General features: G+C 43.2%; 1 protein-coding gene and 1 non-coding gene across 2 annotated transcripts in view; one reads left to right on the forward strand and one right to left on the reverse strand.

Annotated features, from left to right (window-relative positions):
• Positions 1–23,927, reverse strand: part of Trap1 (TNF receptor associated protein 1) — a 531,360-nt gene that overhangs the window by 246,471 nt on the left and 260,962 nt on the right. The window lies entirely within an intron of this gene.
• On the forward strand, positions 6,250–6,331 carry TRNAS-CGA (transfer RNA serine (anticodon CGA)). The gene has a single exon. It is a non-coding gene; the product is annotated as a tRNA-Ser (tRNA).

Raw genomic sequence — 23,927 nt, forward strand, 5'->3', positions numbered from 1 at the left:
GCGATGGCGAAGAGCGTCGCGTCGCCTAGAAGGACCTGTGGAAGAGGCCTGTGCATTCCAAGAAGGTGGTTTTGTCAGGTTTATTTTCCCAAGCGCATTTCAATTAAAAATCAATAATAAAAATAATAATTCGGCTTTATTCGGGCGAAATTTAGACTGTGATAGTCCCTTCTTCTATCGAAACCATTAGCTCAATAGAAGTAGCACCGCAGGCAAATCCGCCATGCGTGCTATTTAATTGCTTTGACCATTGCTTTTAGTTATTTAACTAACTTTATCGTCGATTTTAATGAAAAAGGATTTAATGCCTCAGCATCGATTCAAATATAGAAACTAAATCATCAATATCACCGGTAGCACAGATGTATTCGATATGATTTATTAAATTATTGATATGTTTTTGTATCGATTAAGGTAGATTATCCAGAAGTCGACCGAGCCGTGGGTATAGGGGCCACGGCAGCCACGAGAGCCACACCGGCGGGTGTTCGGGGAAATTGGAAACGCAGAGAAAAGACGCCCTCGGGCGGCCGATTAAAAATATCGGGCATCGACGTATCTCCGAGGGACGATTAACTTTCCGGGACGAGAATGTTTCCACGCCTGGAAAAAGGTCGGCGGGGTTGTTAAGTCAAAGGAATTGTGGGAGCAGGGACACCGGGATTTAACGAACGATCCTATTAGATTACAGATTAAATCTATTGCTCTAATTGGAAGGAGGTCTCTTTAGCAGTGATTATTATTATTATTAGGTAATCTACCGGTTTAAGTAGGATTTTGGATGGACAAAGTCACTAAATAAAACATTTTGTGACTCCTAACAAAACACAAAATCCAGCATCCTACTCTATATCAGGTCCCTCTTCATCCCCGAGTACTTTCTTCCTCCCTTCATCCCGTCCACGATCCCTATCCTGTTCCTTCCCTTTCCTCGTTTGCCTATAGTTCTGCCCTCTATTACAGTCTTCAACATCCCACTGCCGGCCGATACCCCCTTCATCCACTTTTCATGCCTCCATAGGATTTCTCCCAACAAAACCCTCTCTTCACCCACCATACCAAGTAATTCCTCATTTGTTTCCTTCTCTGTCCATTTCACCTTCTCCATTCTTCTCCACACCCACATTTCAGAAGCCTCCAGTCTACGTCTAACCTCCTGCTTCAATGACCACGTTTCCGCGCCGTACATAGCTACGCTCCATATCAAAGTTTTTACGAGTCTTTTCTTAATATCCTAACTCAACGTCCTTCTCATCAACTCCCTCCTCCTTGTAAAAGCCTATTTGCCTAGGACAATTCTTCTCCTTACGTCCCTACTACCTATTTTAATGTTTAGCTTTGCGTTTAAATGAAAATACTTTTTAAATTCCACACAATTTTTATTCGTACTACCGGTTTCAACGCTTCGGCGTCATCATCAGGTACCTAAATCGTTTAGCTTAGCCTTTTTTTTCAAGAAAATCGAATAACCTTGGTTTTCAATGCAACAATTTCAGAGCGTAAAAATCATTCGCCTTGACTGGGAATGATTTTTACGCTCTGAAATTGTTGCATTGAAATGCACATTAGCGGATGACTCCGTTAAAAGTTACTGTTGCGGCATCTCCCGCAGTTTCTTTGGAACCTTGGTTTTATTAATATTGATTCTATTCCCATACCTGTCGCACTGAATTTCCAATTCACTCAGCAATGCTTGCAGCCCCTTGGCTGACTGACAAACTAAAGCTTGGTCATCAGCGAACCTAACTGATTTTACGAATTCCTCGCCCACTTTCATTCCTACCTCCAGTTCTTCCCATGCCTCTTTGATCATTTCCTCTGCATACAGGTTGAACAGCAAAGGTGATAATGGACAACCCTACCCTACACCCCTTCTTAACACTGCCCATCCGGACTCCTCGTTCCCTACTCGCACTTGAGCAGTCTGAGATATGTACAGGTTGCGGATTAGCCTCCTTTCCCTCCAATCTATTCCTATTTTATGCAATATACTCATTAGTATTTCCGAATTCACTCTATCAAACGCTTTTTCGAAATCTACGAAACAGGAAAATACCTCCTGGTTGTGTTCTATATTCCCCTTGATTAATCATCTCATTACTGCAATGGCATCACGCGTACCTCTCCCCTTCCTAAACCCAAACTGATCATCCCCTAAGTAATCATTTTCCCTACTCTCTATCCTTTTGTTTATGATCCTGAGAACAACTTTAGCTGCGTGGGATATCAAACTTATTGTACAGCAGTCCTCACATGATGTAGCCTTTACCTTTTTCGTAATAGGAACTGAAACTGATCTCACAAAGTCTTCCGGCCAGATTCCTTCCTCATTAATACTACGAATCAGCCCATATAGCCTATTCTTCCCAAATTTTCCTAAAAATTTTAATAGTTCAGCGGGAATGTTATCCACCCCCACGGCCTTATTTAGTTTTATCTCCCTTAATGCCCTTCCTATCTCATCGTAGAGTATGCCTGGACCTAAGCTATCTTCCTCTACATCTTGTTCCTTTTCTATGTTAACTTTATTGGTCTAAGTTCCTTACTATACAGTTCTTCTACATATTCCTTCCAACTCTTTTGGATCTTTCCTATGTCAACTACAGTATTACCTTACCCGCCTATCTCTAACTGCTACCATCGACCTTCCTTTTTTACTTCCCGATAAAGATTTAACTTTGCTGTACCGCGTACCAATTTCACCCTTCCTCTGAAACCTTTCCATAGCCTCACAATGGGTCTTCCACCATCCTTCTTTTGCTATATTTGTTGCCCGCCTCAATTTATTGTTTAACTCTTTGTAATTCATTTTGTCTAACTCTGTATTTACATTTTTCCATTTTCTCCTCTCATCCATCTTTGTAATCATCTCATCCGTGATACATGGTTTCCTAGTCCTTTTAGCGTTAACGGTTCCAATAGTGTCTTTTGCGGCTTTAGACAACCCTTCCTTCATCATTTCCCATTTTTCTTCGATAGTACTTAGCTCTTTACCATCCTCCATGATTTCCTCTACCGCCTGTTTGTACTCCTTCCTTTTCAAACCATGTAATGCTTCTACACTCCATTTTCTAACCCGCCGCCCCTGCCTTATCTTTTTGAAACGGACGCTACATTTCATAACTATCAAATGTTTCACTGAGGGAACACACGCGATCTTGTCCTCAAACTGTTCGTATATCCTATCGACCTCTTCTTCTGTATGGTTTCTCGGTGGTATGTGTACCTGAATAATAACCACTACCCGTTACCTGCTCTACGTTGACTACGCTTCTTCATACCTCTTCATTTAATACTATGGCAACCCGCCGTTGGCTTTCGTCCCCGCCGCTGTATATTATTCTATACTTATCACTCCAGTAATCCCCGCTATCTTTCCATCTCACCTCGCATAGATTTAAAATATCTATATTTGCCCTCTCCATCTCTCTCTTAACATTCCCTAATTTCCCTGCCCTCATCATTGTCCTAACATTCCACGTTCCTATTCTAACTAATTTGGCCTTCTTCTCCTTCGTCTTCTGTCCTCCTGCTGCTGGTTTTCCCTTGCAAGGGTTTCGTGGGATGACGACCGCGGAAGCCTTGCCTCCCCCGCTGCCGGGCACGACACACGGCCGATTGGGCCGAGCCCCGTAGTTGCCAGGACTCAAAATCTCTGTATTGTTCATCATTTGAATCTTGGGAATGATAATTGAGGTGGTTTCCCGTTGCCTTCCTCAATAGTGTTTTTAACGTAACACTATCACTTACTGGCCGTCCCACTGGGGCCAGACGCCATTACAGCCTCCTCACTGACGAACAGACGTCTACCTTTCGTTTGGCTCCTAATCTTCGACCTATCTGGCATGGGTTACCCTACCAGGAGCAATTATTATCACTACCGCCAGCACAGCTCTAGGGGTCATCGGAACTCACAAGCCCTTCCACCACGTCAAGGTTGTAGTCCGGGGAGGGTTAGCAGTGATGTTGAAATATATTATTACCGCCATCGCACTACGGTAGACGAGATCTCGTCAATAACACTAGAGAGATTAACTGTAGAGCGAATAGATTTAGAGATCTCATTTTACGACAAGGGATCACAATAATATTGTCCGACCACGGTAGGGTCATGTTCGGGTAAAATTAGTCTGGTGTGTATTCAGCCCCTGCCATACACCCTAGCGGTGGCTTGCGGGGTGTATATAAATAAATAAAAATAAACAAACAAATCATCTCCATGCCTATTTGTTACGGAAGCTGGAGATTCGAAATCCATTTACTCCAAATCGATATGGATGATTGGAAATTCGCGTCCATATGTACCTGAGATGACTATGAGTATCAATAGCTTGTGACTAGGGGCGTCACACCACCACCACTTCCACTAGCAATTGCTCTATGTTCCTTATTGCTAGGGTCTCGAATTGTGTGATGGAAAAATCATTCCCTCTGTATCGATCGGTTCGGCGGTGAATTTCCGTCGAATTCTCTCCTTGGCCTCGCCCACCAATGTAACGAGGCTAAAAAGATAGAGTGACCCCTCCCTCCCCCCTCTGGCCCCGGAAGCACTCGATGAAGAGAGAGGCAGTGTCTCCGGTAGCCTACAGGGAACAAGTAGACTCAATCAGAACCGAAATGTCTACGTCTACGCCTGCCATCTACTTCATAGAGAATTACTCCAACCTAAAAATGGTGGTTCGACTTTAGAGTCGAGACGTTGTTGCTGACAGGCGCTATTACCACCCGGTGGTAAAAGGGATAAGCTCTTCATGCTTAACAATATGTGCTTTTCAACAACGTTCGATTGCGATTGTTCGCACGAGGATTCCGAAACCTTTCGAGACTGTTTCACGATTTCGTCCGACAGACACGAAAGAGCAAGTGAGACAGAATCAAAGCTTTTCACTTTTACATCTTCACTGCAACATTCGAAATTTAATATTTCTTCAAGAAAACTTACCGCTCGAATGTAATAGCCTACGTACTTAACTATCATCCAAGAACTAATCCGCCTTCCTAAGCCCCGGAGATATAAATCGTTCTATAAGGAAGTTTCAAAATGCAAAACCGAGGACAAAACCGTCAGACTACTCAATGACAAGTTCCACAGTGCTAACCCTATTGAAACCTGGAAGGCAAGGAAGGTATGGAGGGCAGGAAAAAAGAATAGAAAGATTCCACTATTCTCCAATTACCATTGCAAAATAATCAACTTGAGATGTGGGATGTAACCACGTAAAAATGTCTCTCCAATAATTCACTGCCTCTCAAGATAACTCTCTACCGTAAACCGATGACAGGCTAAAGCAACCTGCGATGCCTTATTGCAATGAGAGACCTCCTAGTAGATAAAAGCGGTTAGGATTATTTTTTTTCATTTCAAACAACAACGCGTCATTGCCAATGGCGTTCAGTGATTTGTGGACAAAGGGCGCGCGGAAGCACAGGACTTCATTCCGTATCTATGTGGCATCATATTTCATTGTGCAAATGTGAGTTAAATGTGAATTTTGAAATGCGACACCTTTAAATTACTTCGTGAAGCAGATTCAATGAAAACCAAACCACGATGGAAATTAAATACCCGGACGTCCAGATGCTTACGGGCATTACAGCCGTATAGCTTTGAAAATACAGGCGTGCGATTTAATTTTTACTGATGGTTTGCGGCGTAACTTTATGGATTCGATCCATATTGGACATGAAAATAACGTCGAAACCCGGGTCATATCGTAATAAATTTTCTGTGGAATCACAAATTCACCATTTTTTCATATCCACAATGCGATTTGAAAACATTTAGTTGCGCGCCCATTTGCAACGACAAATCGAATCATGATCAAATCGAGACATAGGAATAACGATGATCATATCCACGATGAAAGTAAAAGTGTGCGGAAGGTGTCGCCCCGCGTGTTTTCTCTCGGTTTCACCTCCGCAAATGTATCATTTTTAAAGTTAAGCTATCCGCAAAGCATTCAACAAAAATCCACGGAAGGATACAATACCTTAAATGGCTCGCCAATGCTCTTACAATCCGAATGCACATCCTCACATTAAACACACAAAAACATCTTCTGCATAGAACAGGGAACAAGGGAGCCGAAGATACTAAACAGGTGGCGAATCTGCGGAATATTTTCTCAATTCCTTCAATGACTTGTTTTTTAATATTGCGAACCACACACTGGCCTCATTACCGATCAGCATTATGGAGAAGTAAAAGCCTTATTACGAGATGCACATAAATCGCCCCAACTTACCACAGCTGTGGTGTCCGAGTGGTTAAGGAGTTGGACTCGAAATCCAATGGGCTATGCCCGCGCAGGTTCGAATCCTGTCCGCAGCGATTGTTTTTTTAAAAATGTTCCGAATGGATTTCTCGGGATGTCGATTAAGTAATTCACATGAATTTTCTCAAAACCATTTGCGCTTTTTTTTAAAAAAAAAGATAAGCCTGTGATAAAAATAAAACGGCAATTTGTCGATTAAAGCGGCTATCGTGTCTCTGGCGGTACGCAGTCACACTAACTTTGTTTAGAGTGACTACGAAATATTATATTTAGAAACACGTGTACATGTACATACCTATCTGGAATGCCCATCGAAGTTCAATTGGATACATCATAATGAGATCAATTATCATGATTAGAAAATTGACGAAGTTCGCGTAACTACGATTTATTCTTGGAATAAAGATTGATACTCACGTATTAGAACAAAAATGTTAATTTTTCATCGTCAAATGTCTTTCGATAAAAAGTTTAAAAATATATATATTTCAAATTATTCGCCTCCCTTTAGACGTGCATAGGCATGGTGGCTTCGACACATAGTTTACTTCGAGTACTCTCTCGAACTAGCATACATATTTTTAGATACCGTTTAAGTGCTATTTCACCAGTTTAACAGCTGATAGTGAATTTTCTTCGTAACTGTTTCACATCCTCTTTTATATTATTTATAAAGAAATGGGTGCCAACATTTTCTCATACATGCACCTTTTCCATGCACGAGCATTACTCTTTCAGCCTAATTTCAAGCATCCAAATGCTTTCTTGTCATATCACTTAACTCACGAATGATTCCAACCGCTAAGGTCACTCGGGGCGGAGGTGCCACGTCACCATCCTCCGTCTACCGAAAGGTCGCACATTCCATTCCCGCATAGGTCGCCATAACCCCCTCTAGTAAGTGCCTAGGCTTTCGTGATTATCACCATCGTTTATAATATCTGTCCCATGTCTATTAGTCCCGTCCGCCGTAAAAAACAAAGGCACCACCGAGACACACCCTCTTTCCCATCTTCTGAAGCATCTTTTTAATCCATGGATTCGCTATCAATTCAGACATCTCCCTTCCTCTTCATTTCACATATCAATGGTTTTATTTCGTTCATCGAGTAACTTTTATTTTTTCATTTGAAACATTTTTCAAATCCAATGCCTATCGACCTCACTCTCGTTCTTCCTTAGCCTATGACGGCGTTCATTGTCTTAACCCTCGCTACCGAAGTAAACAAACTTTTGACATTAACCCTGGAACGGTAAAGCTATTTTTTTCACCCTATTCTGGATACGTGAGGAGACAACTTTCAAAATTTCGTCTCTCACACCAATTGTGACTATGAGAGTCCTATTGTGGGCTCATTTTTTCTGTTTTTTAATATAGCATCACATTGATAGACGTGAATTATGGCAAAGGTCCCGAGTCGCGAACGTAAGCCTGTTTCGTTTGGCTCGAGATTTCAACCCGCTTTGGGGTGATATTTCGTCCCGGTTACCGTTATTAAGGGTTAATTGTTTTACGCATTAGTACTTGAAACTCGAACGTAGGTGGTGATTGTACACTTGCAGTGACTAATGCAATGGCTTCCCATCCAGAGGGCCCGGGTTCCCGAGGCGAACGATATTTTTAAGTGGTTCAAGCGGCGGCACTTGAGGTGCTTTGTGGGGAGCACGTTTGAGAGAGTACGCCGTCCGTCGGATGGGACGTTAAACCGAGGACCCCTTGGCGCCTTTCGTTAAAGAGTAGGCAATGCTGACGCCGGGTTTCTCTCTTCACCCTTCCTCCTTTCCCATCCGTCACTAATGGCGGAAATGTGTTTAGCTGTCGCCCCCCCCCCCTTAAAAAACTGCTGCTTCCAACTAGGATAGAACTTTTCTTCGAACTCGACTTCGAACAAGACTTTAACCAACGGAACACCGCACGCGACCAATCGGAACACATTCTTCGACTTGGCACTCTTTCTGTCCCCCCCTCCTTCCGTCTCCATACGCCTTAGCTCCCCCGCCAACGCACTCCCCTCTACATTTAAATCCTCGACTGCCACTCTATAAGCCCTGCATCTACTTTTCCTGCCACCAATAAACTTCTTCCAAAGAACGCCTCTCTTCCCCTAACGTGCTTGCGCAGCACGTCTTCGTCTGTTTTGACTTACCTTCCTTACTTTTGTCCGCCTTAACACCATCTCTTAAGGAGAAAGGCCTCGAGCGGAGCAGACCGCTATTTGGACCAAAAATACAGATATCCAGGACCAGAAACAAACACATGCATCCAAAAGATGTAAAAGCACCATTTACGCGACAAACACAGATATTTAAAGCAGTTACAGTTAATAAACACCAATCACCAAAATCAGATTTGCATTTGTGCACAAATGTCAGAAATAACAGATGCGGCAGGGACGATGCGAGCCTCCAGGAACAAAACACCCGCGTCAACCGGGCTTAGGGATTTCCAAGGAATCATTCAAACACGAAAACAAGCTCCGAGTGATATTTCAAAGCAGCGTCCGCCACATAATTCACACACCATTCATCGTCTGAGGAAACACGTACGAGAAGGAGGGGGGTTGAATACATACGGGCTTACATACGAGTGCTACCACGAAAGCAACTTACGTTTCGGTCTAGCGTGGCGGTGGTTTATTGGGCTAGACCCACCATCTTGGTGTGTAAACATCCCTACACGCAGTCCACGCATCCTGCTGCGATTGTGTGAGCAGACTGTGGTTCTTCCTACTTGACTCGCTGCAATAGAATACCAGACTGCAGTAGAATGACAAATGAACTCGCGGTGAAAAGCACCGAAATATTTCATGAAAATCGCTGATTTGCGATTACGGATCTCTCGCTAAGAGTGGCTTGCGACGGAGCGCTTTGACAGTGACGTACAATTGCATGCTGCTGTAAATAAGTGGTGAAATGCGATGCGGCAGATTCATGTTGAATTGAAAAATGGTCATATTCGGGTAAAATTATTCTGGTGTGTATTCACCCCCTTCCACACACCCTATCGTTGTCTTGCAGGGTACAATAAAAAGTGGACGGCTCGAATACTCTTGTGATGAAGGTTTTGATTCACTCGTGCTGTGCCCCTAGACTGAATAGACTGGCAAGCACGACGCTTCATATTCCGCACCTACCCGAATCAACGCATTTGCAAGAAACAGGTGAATAACTACGATATGACCAGCGCATTAATTTCTCCATACGAATCTCTCTCTCTCTTTTAACCACTGATTAGTAAGGCACCTTACAATTGAAGAAAATAATACATCATTCAGGTCAGCATTAAGTGTTTCTTTGCGACTCTTCAAGGCAATAGTGAATGATTAAAACATCGACTTCATCCCCTCCCACAGCGTCTTCTTAAATACGTAGTTTTTCAAAAAATCTCTCTTCTTCCGAGGAGGCATCGATTTTGCATTGGCCCTAGTATGGAGATTGGACCGGCGGTGGTCATGATGCTCCTACGCTATGATGGCCACAGTCACGGGGACCACAATATTGTAAATAGATATGTTTATTTATGTATTCATAAACCCCGCCAGTCACCGTTAGGGCGTGCGGCAGGGGTTGAATACACACCAGAATAATTTTACCCAAACATGACCCTACCGCGGTCGCACTACGTTATTATGATCCCTTGTCGTTCGTGGAAAAAATCTTAAATCTATTTATCAACAGAAATCGCGAGGGTAGATTCCTTTAAATACTTGGGCGTACAATTACTCACGATCTGTCCTGGGGAAAGCACATACGGGAAATATGCGGTCGTGCTAATAAAAACATTGGGATTTGTAAAAAGAGTGCTGGGTAAATGTGACGAAAAAGTGAAGGAACGATGTTTTCTTGCCCTAGTCAGGCCCCACCTAGAGTATGCTGCCAGTATATGGGATCCTTAAGAGATAAATTTGATTTCGGAATCGGATCGAGTTCAGCGGAGGGGGGCTAGATTTGTCAAAAATTGTTATGACCAACGCAGTAGCGTAACTACTTTGCTAGAAAATTTAGGCTGGGATTCCCTTAAACAGCGGCGTTTACAATATAGATTAAACTTATTAAAAACATTGAAAGATGGGTCCTTTTCCGATGCCATTTTCCGATGACATCAAGAACATAATACGAACCCCAACGTATTACGGGCGGAGGGATCACGAATGTAAGATTAGAGAGGTTGACTGCAAGACTGACGGGTTTAAATGGTCATTTTTTCCAAGAACAATAAGAGACGAGAATGCTTGTAATCGAAATCCCGCAGCAGTCGGCTCGACATAATAAGTATTAACCTACAAGGTAGCGACTGCGTATGGTTATCCTAGTAAATTTATGTATTATTTTTTTGCAGGTCCCTCCCACCTTTCCCCAATCATTTGAAAAACCCTAACCCCTTCATCTCTTACCCATTCCTCTTGGTGCTGCACCCGCTGCCAAACACCTTTTTGGTGGCTCGCAGGGAATTGATGTAGATGTATCTGTTCTACACGTAATTTCTCTAATTTTATTATATCTCGATCGCTCCTTGAGGTGCTTTGTGGAGGGCACTTTGACGGCATGGTACGCCGTCCGTCGGATGGGACGTTAAGCTGCGGACCCTTTGGCGCCTTTCGACAAAAGTAGGCTAATGCCGACGCCGGGTTTCTCTCCATCCTTCATCCTTTCCTGTCCATACCCTATGGCGCAAATGACCTCAGCTGTCGGTCGCCTCCCCTAAATACTATTATGTCCAATTTATACAAGCAAGCTTTAATCCGTAATAACCTTGGCTCCGCGGGTGATTCCCAGCCCAGGTCCTCTCATAATTTGGATACGATACTTAGTTTATCATAACAACGTTTTACAAATCTAGCTCCTCTACGCTACACGCGATCTATTCCGGCAATCAGTCTAACTTCATGAGGCTCCCATTTTACAAATGAAGCTTAACCAGCGACAGATAACATTTCTCTTTGACTTTTTCATCACATTTACCAAGTATTATTATGATAATTCCTAATTTTTTGTTAGTTTATCCACATATTCCCCACATGTGCTTCACCTAGGATAGGTCGTGAGTGAGGGTAACGCCTAGGCATTTAATTGAGTCTACGCATTCCATTTCGGTATCGCGATGCCGTAGGCGTTCGGGAGAGAAATGCTCTGTTCCCGAAAATGTACAACTAATTTATGACTACGTTTTTTGTTAAGTTAAACTCTAACTGTCAAGTATCGCACCAGCGTTGTATAACATTAAGGTCATATGATAAAGCCGCTGTGTTCTCAGGATCACGGTAAACCACAGCATTGTCGTAAAATAAACGTATCTTACTGGTGAATACGGAGTCAATGTCGTTAACGCAAAGTAAGAATAAAAGAGGTCCGATAACACCCTCTTGGGGAATACTTGAAGAAACTTCTACAGCATTTGAGCTTATTTAGATAATTTTAGCTAGATTTGAGAAGGATTAGCATAATTACAGGGCACCTCATAAAATTTTCGACCAAGGTGGAGTAAATGTAAAAAGAATAGGACCGGTCAAGTTCGCACTCCCGGTAGCAGTTAGCCACTCAATTCTTTCCCAGTTTAAAAGTAAATTAAAAATACTGCTACACAAAAATACATATTTGGTCATAAGAAAAATAGCACTCATTCCACCGGAACTTTCAAGGTTTTTGCTGTCAACACATTGAAAAAGGCAGAGAAAGCTCACTTCCGGCGAGTGGATGCTGCCCACAATAATTCAATCAACTGGTCCAAGCCTATTTCACCTACAATCATAATAATGGACGGTAGTAAAATGACGTCATCCTCAAATATTAGTTTTTGAGACACCGTGCCCAGTAAAAAAAAATCTATCACAGACAAAGGGACAAGCTAAATGATTTCATTCGTAAAATATCAAAACTTGTTTCGTTGACTTAAAAACATTTATTTCCGATGAAATCCCTTAATTCGATATTTCTTCATGAAACCAAAATGTTCCTCTCCATATACGAAACATGCACACACTAAAAAGAAGACACCCAGTTAGTTTCGCAACATCGTGCTGCTCTTTCATTACTCAAAAACTACAGCGTCTCACTATTTAATTTTTATTTATAATTTTCGTTGAGGTCCCCTATAATCTCTTGCCTATCTGTAACTGATAACTTCGTGGCTTTAGTTATAATCATCAAGTTGATAGCACCCTCACTGGTTACTGCTTATGCTGGTGCTTGGGGATAAAAAAACGATCAAATGAGAAAACGATGGCCGATCTGGCAGTGAATTGCAGCCGGTGAACGCGAGCCGAAGACTTGAGAATGAGGGAAGGGGGAAACATTTGGTGGGGAGGAGGGGGGATATGATGAAAATAAGACAATGGAGATGCGAATGCCTCCCCTTGAAGGGTAGGGAGATGGAGGGGCGGGGGGGGGGACAGTCTCTGCCCCCCCCCCTCCGTAGTCACTTGCTCGTGGCCGTGGTGACGCGGGGGCATGAATCAATAGCGCCGTGGAATCCGGCGGGCGGGTGAACACCGCACCAATCCTCCCCTCTGCCGCTTCCACAACCCCCACCCCACTCTTACCTCCCTCTCCCCCCCCCCGTCCACCCCCTCGGGCATAATACGTCAGCTTCCCATCTGCCGCCCCACCAAACGGATCCCACCCCTCTTCTTGCCTTCCGTCCAACCCTCTTAATTCGCTCGGGCCCGGGTGAGATCTTTTTTATTTCAAAGTAATACGTGCAGTAGCGAGCGACATAGCTGCTACTACGACCCAGACGGAGAGCTCTCCTTCATTAAAGTTCCGTAACATCCAACGAAGGAGGGTTATTCGGAAAGTAATGCTCGATTTCTTATAAAAAATTAAACCATCACAGATTTTTTCAAAAAAGTTTTTTTTAAATTTAATTTGTTATGTCTTTCTCTATTTTTCTGCATAGTTGCTATTTTTGTTTAAACAATTGCTGCAACGTTCCACAAGCTCGACATTCGATTAGCTACGGCGGTTCGGACTTTACTTTCCGAATAATCCTCGAAATATGAATTATCAATCATGCAAGACCTCTCCATTCCTCTAATACATTTGAACCACAAAGAATTATTTGAAAAGTCATCAGAAGTTATATTGACATGTAGTGCGTATGAGGCAAAAATATCACCGATTTGATTCAAGCATTGCGGTAGGTACATCTGCTGCCATTTGAAACATGTTCAGTTCTCTCAACGCCACGATAGAGGACAAGCGACGCGGGTTCCGCGGAATCGGGATTCTCGGACGAATTCCATATACGGAAAAGAGTTACTTAACCTCCTCATACGGCATCCCAATTTATTTGCCACACTTGATTTTCCCTCTTCCACAACGTGAAAAACACTTTCTTAAAAAGTTTTTAATTTGAGGAAAGCGAAGGAGAACTAAAGAACATGCAACAATTGCCTTGATAGGACGTTTCCTGGAGTCAGATCAGTGAAACCTTTGCCAAAAACTCATTACCAATTATGATAACAATATGGAAATATTTTTTTTAAATTAGTAGACAAAAAAATTAAAATAACTTTTTACTGAACAAGTCTCGTATTCAGCTCGCTATTACCGAGTAACAATGCGGCTTTCGAACCTTAACAGGTTCATTTCAAGTAAATTCATACAAAATGACACGGAATCTTGATTGTAAAGCGCACATGTAAGTAAATCGTTATGACGTCAAAGGCTACGTTGCGCAAAGATGAAAAATACCAGAATTGATATCTCTAGCGAAAAGTGGAATGAAATCACTTATGATCACAAGACATTTAGGACAAAATACCAAGAAGGAATTTTGGAAAGCGAATTCCAACGAAAAAGATTAGCAGAACAGTTGAGAGAATCCGAAAGCATTTTGGTCGTTCGTCAAAGAGATTGAGGACGCCTACAGTTAATTCCCTCAAAAAGCAAAAAAGGTGAAAGATTAACCAGCAGTTTGGAAATGGACAACTCATTAATTTCCTTCTTTCAAACTGTCTTCACCTAATGCCTCCGATAGCTTACCAATTCGCTCCTGCTAACCGATGTCCAAAATCGAAATCTCATACGATGGAATAGAAGTTTTGCTGAAAATTTTAAATCCTCCTGGTATTCTTGAGGAACTAGCATCGGAAATTGCGCCGTATCAGTAAATAAATTCATTAATCGACAGTAGATCATCGGGTCCCCAATGTTTGGAAAGCGGCTAACGGTTTAAGAAAGATAAAATCCTTAGAAACACAACTTTCTCTTTTTGTCAGAAAGATCTTTGGTTCGGGAAAGAATGTTCCAGCGGGCGGGATTTTTCCAGTTTAAAAAGGCTTTCGACAAAGTACTTACTTACAGAGTAAACTACTCAGAAAGGTAGAAGCATATGTCATAGATAAAAAGATTCTACGTTGGGTTAAAGACTTTTTGAATGGACGCGTAAAAATGGTAGCCATAGATGGAGTTCGCTCTAATTTTGTAAAAGTCACTTCAGGTGGAAGTGTTTAAGGACCTCTTTTATTCATAGTAGTAGTTTTTATGGAAGGCAACGGACAACTAAGGTCATTTGCTCCATTAAAGATGGATGGGATGGGAGGAAGGGTGGAGAGAAACCCGGCGTCGGCATTCGCCTACTCTTGTCGAAAGGCGCCAAAGGATCCGCAGTTTAACGACCCATACGACGGACGGCGTACTCACTCGAAGTGCCCTCCACAAAGTACCTCAAGTAGGGATTAAAATACCACTGAAAAATATTGGCTTTCTCCAGGATTTGAACCCGAGCCCTCTCGGAGTCTTTTATTCCTTCTTTACGTTTACGACATTTAACGCCGTAGTCATTAGCAAGACACTGCTATTCACGAAGATGAAGTGGTTTAAAGAGATATCAGTAATCCTAAGGATTAAGCGGCTTTAGTAGATGACCTCAATGCTATACTACGTCGATGCGATACTTGGCAGTTAAAATTAAACTTAAAACAGTACAAAGTGATTAATTCTTGGAATAAGGGAAATTCCCTCCCGAACGCTTAATCCATCAGGAGCACCGAAATTGAAAGTGTTGACTCGATTAAATATCGTACTTAGGCGATTACCCTCACTCACGAGCACTCCAGGGTGAAGCATATATACAGGGAATTCGTATGTATGAATGAGGACAAGCTAACCAAAAATTAGGATTATTTGGATGAATATCGGGGAAATATGACGAACATGTACAAGAGAAATGTTTTCTTCCGCAGGTTAGGCCTCATTTAAAATATAGGTATGCCGCTAGTATGTGGACCGAATAAAGGTTATGTCAAAATCACCCTCCCTGCTCTCATTCTAACCATACACAACATTCAACATCTCGCGAACTACTCCATTTACGCAAAAGAAAACACACCATTCATCTACATCTGTATAATACCTCGCAAGCCGCCGCAAGGGCGTGTGGCGGGGAGTGTTAGGTCACCATCCGTAAAAAGGATCAATACCACATGCAAAAACAACATGAAAAATTACACCCACAGCAGCGCACAAACTCATGCAACGAACCCTTCATCCAACACCCATGCAAACACATATACCGCAAACCAACAAACAACTGCACCCTAGGATGCAGCACGAAAGCCATCCAACAACGCGGAAGCCAAGACACAACAAGCAAGAATGCGAAACTCCACCACCACATGAACATGCAACACATAACACTCCCCCCCTCCGCCACCATTTAGGTAGCGCTAACGATGAATACAATCATCTCCCATTTAGTTTAAAACTTTAAACTTAAAATTATTAAATGTTGTTGGACAATAAAAATTCAAAAATCATAAAATAGAATTGCATCACACGTGTGCTGAGGCAAACTGTTGCACATAAATAATAAGACTAGCGGAAATGGGAGAATCGGATATAGGAGGGAGGCTAATGGGAATATTCTACACACCAAAGCGGGATGTACCAGCGGGACAGCCGATCGGTCAACTTGACAAAATGCATTGCAAATTGCAAATGCATAACATTTGTGGTTCAATCTTTCATTGAACTACCCTGGCATTTTTCATCGAAAAATTCGTTTGCCATACGTACCTCTGACTTCCATTCTTCTTACTCACTCATTCCTGCTCGCAAAAGTCTCTTTTCCTTGACGAGCACTCATATACAGGGTACGTTCCAAAAGTAATGCAATTGAATTTCTTGCGCCGCTCCTATTGGTCGGAGTGGTATCGAACCACTCGGAGTAGGTGGGAGGGGGGGAAGCTAACCTTTGCCGCGATGCCGGTCTCAGTGCTCTTCAAGCTGTGGAAGCGGCAGGACGTCAGTAATTGTAAATATCTGCGCGCCGACCGAGAGAAACCTTAGGTTTCTCTTCCAGGTAAATCGCATAATCTTTGTTTTATTTATATTTATTCTCATCCCATATCTGTCGCACTGAATTTTCAATTCAATCAGCAATGCCTGCAGCCCTTTGGCTGACTGACAAACTAGAAAATGTTCATCAGCAAACCTAACTGATTTTACTTATTCCCATCCGACTTCATGATTCGAGAACACAACAGTAGGGGGCATATTTCAGGACGACATGAGCTTCATTCAATCACCACCCCCCTTGATCCCCTCTTCCCTTACCAGAGACCGATGTCTGCCCCCTGCCACACGCCCTCGTGGCCACCTGCACGGTTAGATATACGTACATGCAGATAAAAATACTCTTCACTGAGCAACGAGATGTTTCCCAGCATGGCTACTAGAAGACGCCGCCACCCACGGCCGCGGGGGTGAGGGGTCCCCCGGTCACACCCCCCGGCCACCCCAACCCGCCGCATATCAAAACCCCTACCACGACGATGTCCTTTCAGTAAGGGTTATTCCCTCCCCTCCCCCCTTTACTCCCCCGTCCCAGTCATTCTTCTCGCCATTATATTCGAGAAATCCACGGCCCCAACATTTCCACTCCCCCGCCCACTCCTCCTTCCGCCGAAAGCCCTCCCCCCAACAATGAGGCAGACATTCTAGCCTCCTCCGTGGCGTTCCGAGGGCGCCGATAATTCCTCCCGTGGCTCCTTTGTTTTTAATTCCATCTACATTCACACACGCCGTGGGCACGCCACCGTCGGGCGGGGCTGAGGTGTCTGGGGGGGAGAGGGAATGGTGGGCTGGGGGTGGAGGAGGGGGAGCAGAGGGCAAGGGGGAGAAAGTCCTCCCGAAGTTCTCCGTCCCGTGTGATCAGGATCGGCAATGGGAACTCTGAGCCAATCTACGCGATTCAATTCCGACAAACAATCGGAAGCAACAAACTTTGGCGCATTCGACGAGGGCGAGATGGTGATGGCGCAGTGGAATGCCACCGAGGCGACGGGAGAAGGATTATGAGCAATTTGGAGAGGGATACCACCATTCGGCGTAATAGACGCGGTGAGGAGGAGGGGAAAGGGGGGGGATGTCTGCAACTATGTGGCGGTGACAATAGGCATGAAAATTCTTTGAAGGTGTGGGGGCATATCCTTTGATACCATTACAATCACGTGAGGGTGATTTAAGATACTTTCACAAAACATATCGATTAGATTGGAAGCCGAATAAACGTAAATGCTAAAATGTGCGGAAGAAAAATAATTTTGGAGTCGCCAACAATTGTTTTGGCACCAAAATATTTTAATAATCCTGATGTGATTCACGCATTCCTCTGCTCAATTTCTTCATTATACACTTGCGACGTTTTTTTTCCTTTCATGCCGGCAACTAATTACATTTCTTGTTCCTGAACAGGGAATAATGTCTGGTACACTAAATCAAAACGATGCGCCAGGAGTATTTTAATGATCATAGTAATGATTTAAGAAATTTCACCCCCCCGTTCCGACTCCCTCGAATACCTTGATAACTAACAATTAATAGACACGCAGCTGAGTTTGATTTGATCGCCAAATAGGCTGTTTTTTACTTGGGAAATATGTAGATGCCCGTTCTTCTCACGGGTTATTAATAGAAATCATTTAAATTACTAACTTCTCTGTTTCAATGGCAAAAACAGAGGAACACCATGTGCCATCAATATTGAGGTAGGCCTCAATCATTGCTACAACTGTTTACGTTTTGATAGAAATACTGGGACGCATCTTCAGCTAGGATACGTGAAGTGACGCTCACGGGATGACAATGAGTGTAAACCTCCAGTTTCAAAGCGCGTCAGCGATGAAGGGATTAATGCCACTCGATGCCGCTCCGTAATAGAACAAAAGAACAATTGCTCACAGCAACAAACATTACACCTCACATTTTAGGATTCATTCAAATGTTCATTTTTAGGAATAACCGTGACGATTCCTCTCATGAAGGTCCACACAAGAGAAGCGAAACGTCGGTTATTTTAAACAGTCGCACTTAAATTGGAAAGTAATAAATTCAAAAACTTAGGAAGCGTCCACTTTTTCAAACGACTACTGCCGCCTTAATGTTGACCGAGGGTGTGGACTTGGGCCTTCAGCACCTCGCCTATTTTCTATCTTTTTGCTCATTTTGCTATTCAAAAGTTTCCCCTGCATTCAATTCAGATCTTAGCCTTGAGAAAAAACGATGTGACGATTCCGGGCGGTTACAACCTCGAGACGCCTTAGACGTTTCCTACTTCTAATTCCTCGAGCATAGAAGCACAGGGGGCCCCAACATCACTTCCTTTTTTTATTAGGCAAAGCCCCTTAGAAGAAGAAGTTATGTTTACGCACCCCGTAGTTGTAGTTTGTGAACAGATAAAGTCGGTATCAGAATTGAAATCAGGTTACATCAGTACAGAATGTTCATTACATCTACATCTACTTAATACCCCGCAAGCCGCCGCAAGGGCGTGTGGCGGGGGGTGCTAGGACACCACCCGTAATTTAGAAAAGAAAAAGAAAAAAAAAACCGCATGCAATAACCACAAAATCATTAATAAAAAAAACATGGCATACATTCATGCATGAACACTTACACCCCACACACATGCAAACACTCAAACTACCAACTAACATACACATGCACCTGAAAGTATACCTAACTTCTCTATAGTGTTTAATTTTGTTCCGACTTGTAAATTCAACGTTTTTAATATTTCTAAAGTGACTTCGGTTTCTTGCTATTATGATTTCTGATTGTTCGGGGAAAGAATGAGTATTTGTACCTATCTGTCTTGGAATCTATCTCCTACATTATGATAATTTAAGATCCATGCATTTTCACATCCAAATCAATGAAGTGCTGCATACCATTATGATGAAATATTTCCCGTGGGTGAACGTTTTTCAACCTACTAGCAGTCTTTGGCTGGCAGACTAAACATTTTTACCTGCACGCCTAAAGCACGACCCCGGCGAAGGCGAGCTGGCGGACGGGCGGGTGAGGCGAGACTGAAGGCGGGGAAGACGTTCTTACGACCGAGTATCAAGGCGCGCGACACGTGAACGACGTGGCGTCGCCATCAAAGCTCTCATTTCTTCACAACTTTCTCCGCTTACTAATTATACGGTATTCTTTAGCGTGAACTTTGGTCCTGCCATTTCGCCTCGTGTTTGCTTCACTCGAGAATTTTGAGAGATTAGTGAAAGTCGCCAGGAATTATTTCGCTACCTATTTCATTAGATGTGGAAAGATCTTCATCAGGATTCGCAGAAAGAAGCGGCCGAGTAAGTGATGTCAGAGAAGAAGGGAAGGGGGAGCAGCTGCAGTAATGGCAGTGGTCCCGCTGCAGACATCCACGATCTGTTGGGGCTTTGAGCTCCTTTCAGAGAAATTGGCACCCAATATTGTAGTTATGAAAATTACCTGTATTACGAAAACACAGTGCAGCACTGCGGGATTTGTTTGAAACTGGCGAAGTCAAATGACATTGGACTGGCTCATCTGTAGAAATTGACCAAGTGGTGATAGTGGCCCAAGTGTTGGAGAGTCGCAAATCTCAACTCGCGAATTCTAGAGGCGAAGGGAATGCTTATGCAGTGATGTCCCTCATCTCCGCGCATTCCCTCTATACTTCCCATAATCCCATCACCGAATTTCGGTGAAGGTAACTTCGATGAAGGTCCACCATTCATAGTTGGACATACGCATGAGTTCATTCGCACAGTATTGGAGGAGTTTTATGTGTGGGGTACCGTTTTTCAAGTAATTACTACCAATAAATAACCGAGATATAGGGATTACATTTGTTTTGCATATATTACTTGATCCTTATGCACATAAAGTCGTCAATTACAGTTATTACTGTTCATTTCTCTTGTCACAGGAAGCCGTACATTGCAGTAACTCATAGGAGGGACGAACTCTGCCATCACAAACCAAACCGTTCTTCGGGTTAATTACCGTGTTTATGATTTTTTATATTTCCCATGTCATATTTTGCGAACTATCAAACATGCATTCATTTTGGCCAATCCAAGAGACTCTTTTTATGCAATCTAGCATATGAGGAATAAAGTAACTCGTATTCTCACACAAAAATTTTTTTAGGGGGAATTAACAATGTGCAAAATATTTTCTGAAATTTTAATAATTATTTTGATGATAGATTACATTATCATGGTATTATCCTTGCATCATTTTTTTTAAGATTGCTGATTCATTTTCATGAATGGCGTCTTAACAGCCCCTGCTAGACGCTGTTTTTGCGCTGCAGAGTGTTACTTCGATGTCAACGAAATTCGATCGGTATGAAGCTGAGGAATCGCGAGCAGATCCCTGGAACGCCAACATTACACCCTGCCACGATTTAGAGCATGCAAGTGCAATAAATCTGCGACACGTAAAAAGAGATTACAGCGCTGCGCGGGCATGCACCTGGTCCGTCAGATTTGGATAAAAGAATATCTCTTCCCTCGTGGAAGTTGGTGGTGAGAATCGCAGTGGATTACCATTGCAAAATGATGCGCAAAAGATTTACAGTCCGAGATACTGACACAGAGTTCTTTTGGCATTAGATAGGGCGATTTTCATATGCAGTTTCAATATTTCACATTACCACTGATGCGAGCCAGTTTTCACGTGATCTGCTCCTTTTAGTTCGCGAGGACTCCGCATTCGGACTCCAATGAGTTTTGAAAGCATTGCATTAATATTTACCACCATTGTACATCTCTACTTCGGACTCTATCTGCATGGCGATTAGTAAGCAACCCAGGACTCCTACCACCACTTCAACCGTCAAAATCAACAATCATATTTTCGACGTAATTCGCGAAAATTTCAGGAATTATGTGCCCAGTGATAGTTCCGCGGCACGCATACGTTAGGGGACCGGGATGCTGTGGTAGTTAACGAACAGATTTCCCACCCAAAGGGCCTGGGTTCGAATATCGGAGGCGGCAGTTATTTTTCAGTGGTATTTCGATCCCTGCTTGAGGTGCTTTCTGGAGAGCATTTCGAGCGAACCGTTTAACCTCCCGTCCTTCGGATGGGAGATTAAACTGCGGACCCCTTGACTCATTTCGTCATCAGGAACTGGAACTCGCGCACTCGTAGCACGTCGCGGCAAACACCTTGGGCACGAGCTTGGCGCACACTTTCCTCATCGCTAAATCTCCAGTAACAATGCGAAACACAACAATAGACGACAAGTTCAGGTCATTGTCAACCATTTTGATACTCAATCGACGTTCAGAGTCCAACAATTGTCGAAATGGAGTCATATTTTCGTTGATTTAGCTGGTTTACAACCGCCCAGAGCGTTGTTTGTCGTAAACCTCTTCCCAGCCCTCCTTAAAGAGGCTCAAGGGAAGAAGGGGCCCTTAGGTCTCAATGTCGCCCAGATAAATCCCTCTATATATCTCTCTAAAGGCCTTTAACCACCTCGAAAATTGTGAGTCGGATAGAGCAGAGACCCCGTAAGCATCACGAATCATTTTGTTTGTCTCCTCGAGTGATATGTTTTCAGTTTAGCACAAAACTAGTAATCGCGTAACGTTGCTCGATCGTAGATTCCTTTTTTTCGTGAAACGGTCGGCGCGCAGAGGTTTAAAATAACTGACGTCCTGCCGTTTCCACAGCCTGGAGAGCACTGTGACCGCTTTCGCGGCAAAGCTTGGCGTCCCCTTCACCTAATACTACATGTGGTTTGATCTCGCTCCGACCAATAGGAGCGGCGGGAGAAAATTCAATCCCTGTATTTCTAGAGTAGCCACTGATTTAAACATTTCAAGAATAGCGACGATCGACCGACCATCACTGCCGCCCTGCAATCTTCGCTCGGAAGGGGGATGCGACGACCACCCTCCCAACACTGTCGGGCCGCAACCCCCGGGATATCGCCATCGACTGAGTTAAATTTAGCTGGGGCGTCAGGTAAACTGTCATTCTCGGGGACAAACGCCTCGAACGGCTTTGACACAAGGCTTTATTCGGCCACTCATGGATGTCCTCCCCAGCTTTGGCAATCTACACGCGAGTTGTGGTCACATGCCGTCCGCCAATGGGGACCCCTCACCCGTCGGTCGCTTGAACGACAGCATTATATTAATTTATCACACTGCGCGCTTTGAAAAAATGAACTTTTTCGCCTGCTCTAAGAGCAACTCAACAAATATGTACGCACGAAATATTATCACCGTCGCACCAAAAGTAAGTGAAAACATTTGAAAATAGAAAAGGAAAACAAATCGAAAACTCGCCATGAGTACACCCTCGGCTTTCACTTCAAACTTAGCCTAATGGATGGATTGGCATAAACGAGCAAAAGGCGAAAGAGGATGAGGAAAGGGTTAAGTACCATTTGTGATGAAAACACACGATAAATGTTATGATTATGCTAAGTTAATGGAGATTTAGATTTGCTTTTTCATTGATTCATTCAATAGTAATTTAATTTAAGTTTCCTGGTACTTGAAGTAATTGAAACTTAATGGATAACTGATGTTAGTACTTTTCCACTTGATAAAATTTATTTTACGACCGGGTTTCGACGTATTACATCATCATCATCAGGTTCCACTACATCACGGCTGAAACTACTCAATTAATTCAAACTTGCTATGATGAATTTAGTATAACGATTTAGACCATATTAATAATGCAAATAGATAGTATTGGTGTAGGTCAAATGAAGTACTGTATTTGTGTAGAGTTACTTTGGCGTTTTGGGTATTTCTTTATCGAGAGAGGTATCATGTGTGGCTTTTTTAATCAAAAAAGGTAAGAAATATAACAAAAAGTTCAATGATTGTTGAATTTGACAGAGAGATGGGTTGAGGAAATACAGAAATGCAGTGGGATGTTGCGGACTGCACTGCAGGGTAGAACACAGGGTAATAGGGTAAGTGGAAGGAAGACATGGGCATTTCAGGCATCATGAGGTCAAGTAGGATACATGAATAACTGAAGGAAGAAACAATGCAGGGCAAAGATAGAGGAAGTTAGTTCTGGTGGCACGTAGCATGGCCGTAGTCGTTTAGGACTGCCCATAATTACTTTTGATAGATAGAATGCGGATTGTAATAAAGCCTTGCGCGGGAAGTCATCCGAATTCATCTTTTAATCATCGCTCAGCCACAACAAGGGGGCGAGTGAAAGAGGAGGGATGACGCCCTTGAAAATGCGATCTATAAGGGCGGGTGGGGGCGAACAAAGCAAAGGGGGGTGACGCCCCGCCTCGCGTTGCACTGGGCCGAGGGCAGCGTAATAGCGTCGTCGCAGGCGTCCCGAACGGGAGGAGGGGGCGCGCAGTGAGAGATTAGAAGATTATCGACCGGCCGCAGAATT

Source organism: Hetaerina americana, unplaced genomic scaffold, assembly GCF_022747635.1.
Source record: "Hetaerina americana unplaced genomic scaffold, ioHetAmer1.1.p SCAF_8, whole genome shotgun sequence".
Lineage (NCBI taxonomy): Eukaryota > Metazoa > Arthropoda > Insecta > Odonata > Calopterygidae > Hetaerina > Hetaerina americana.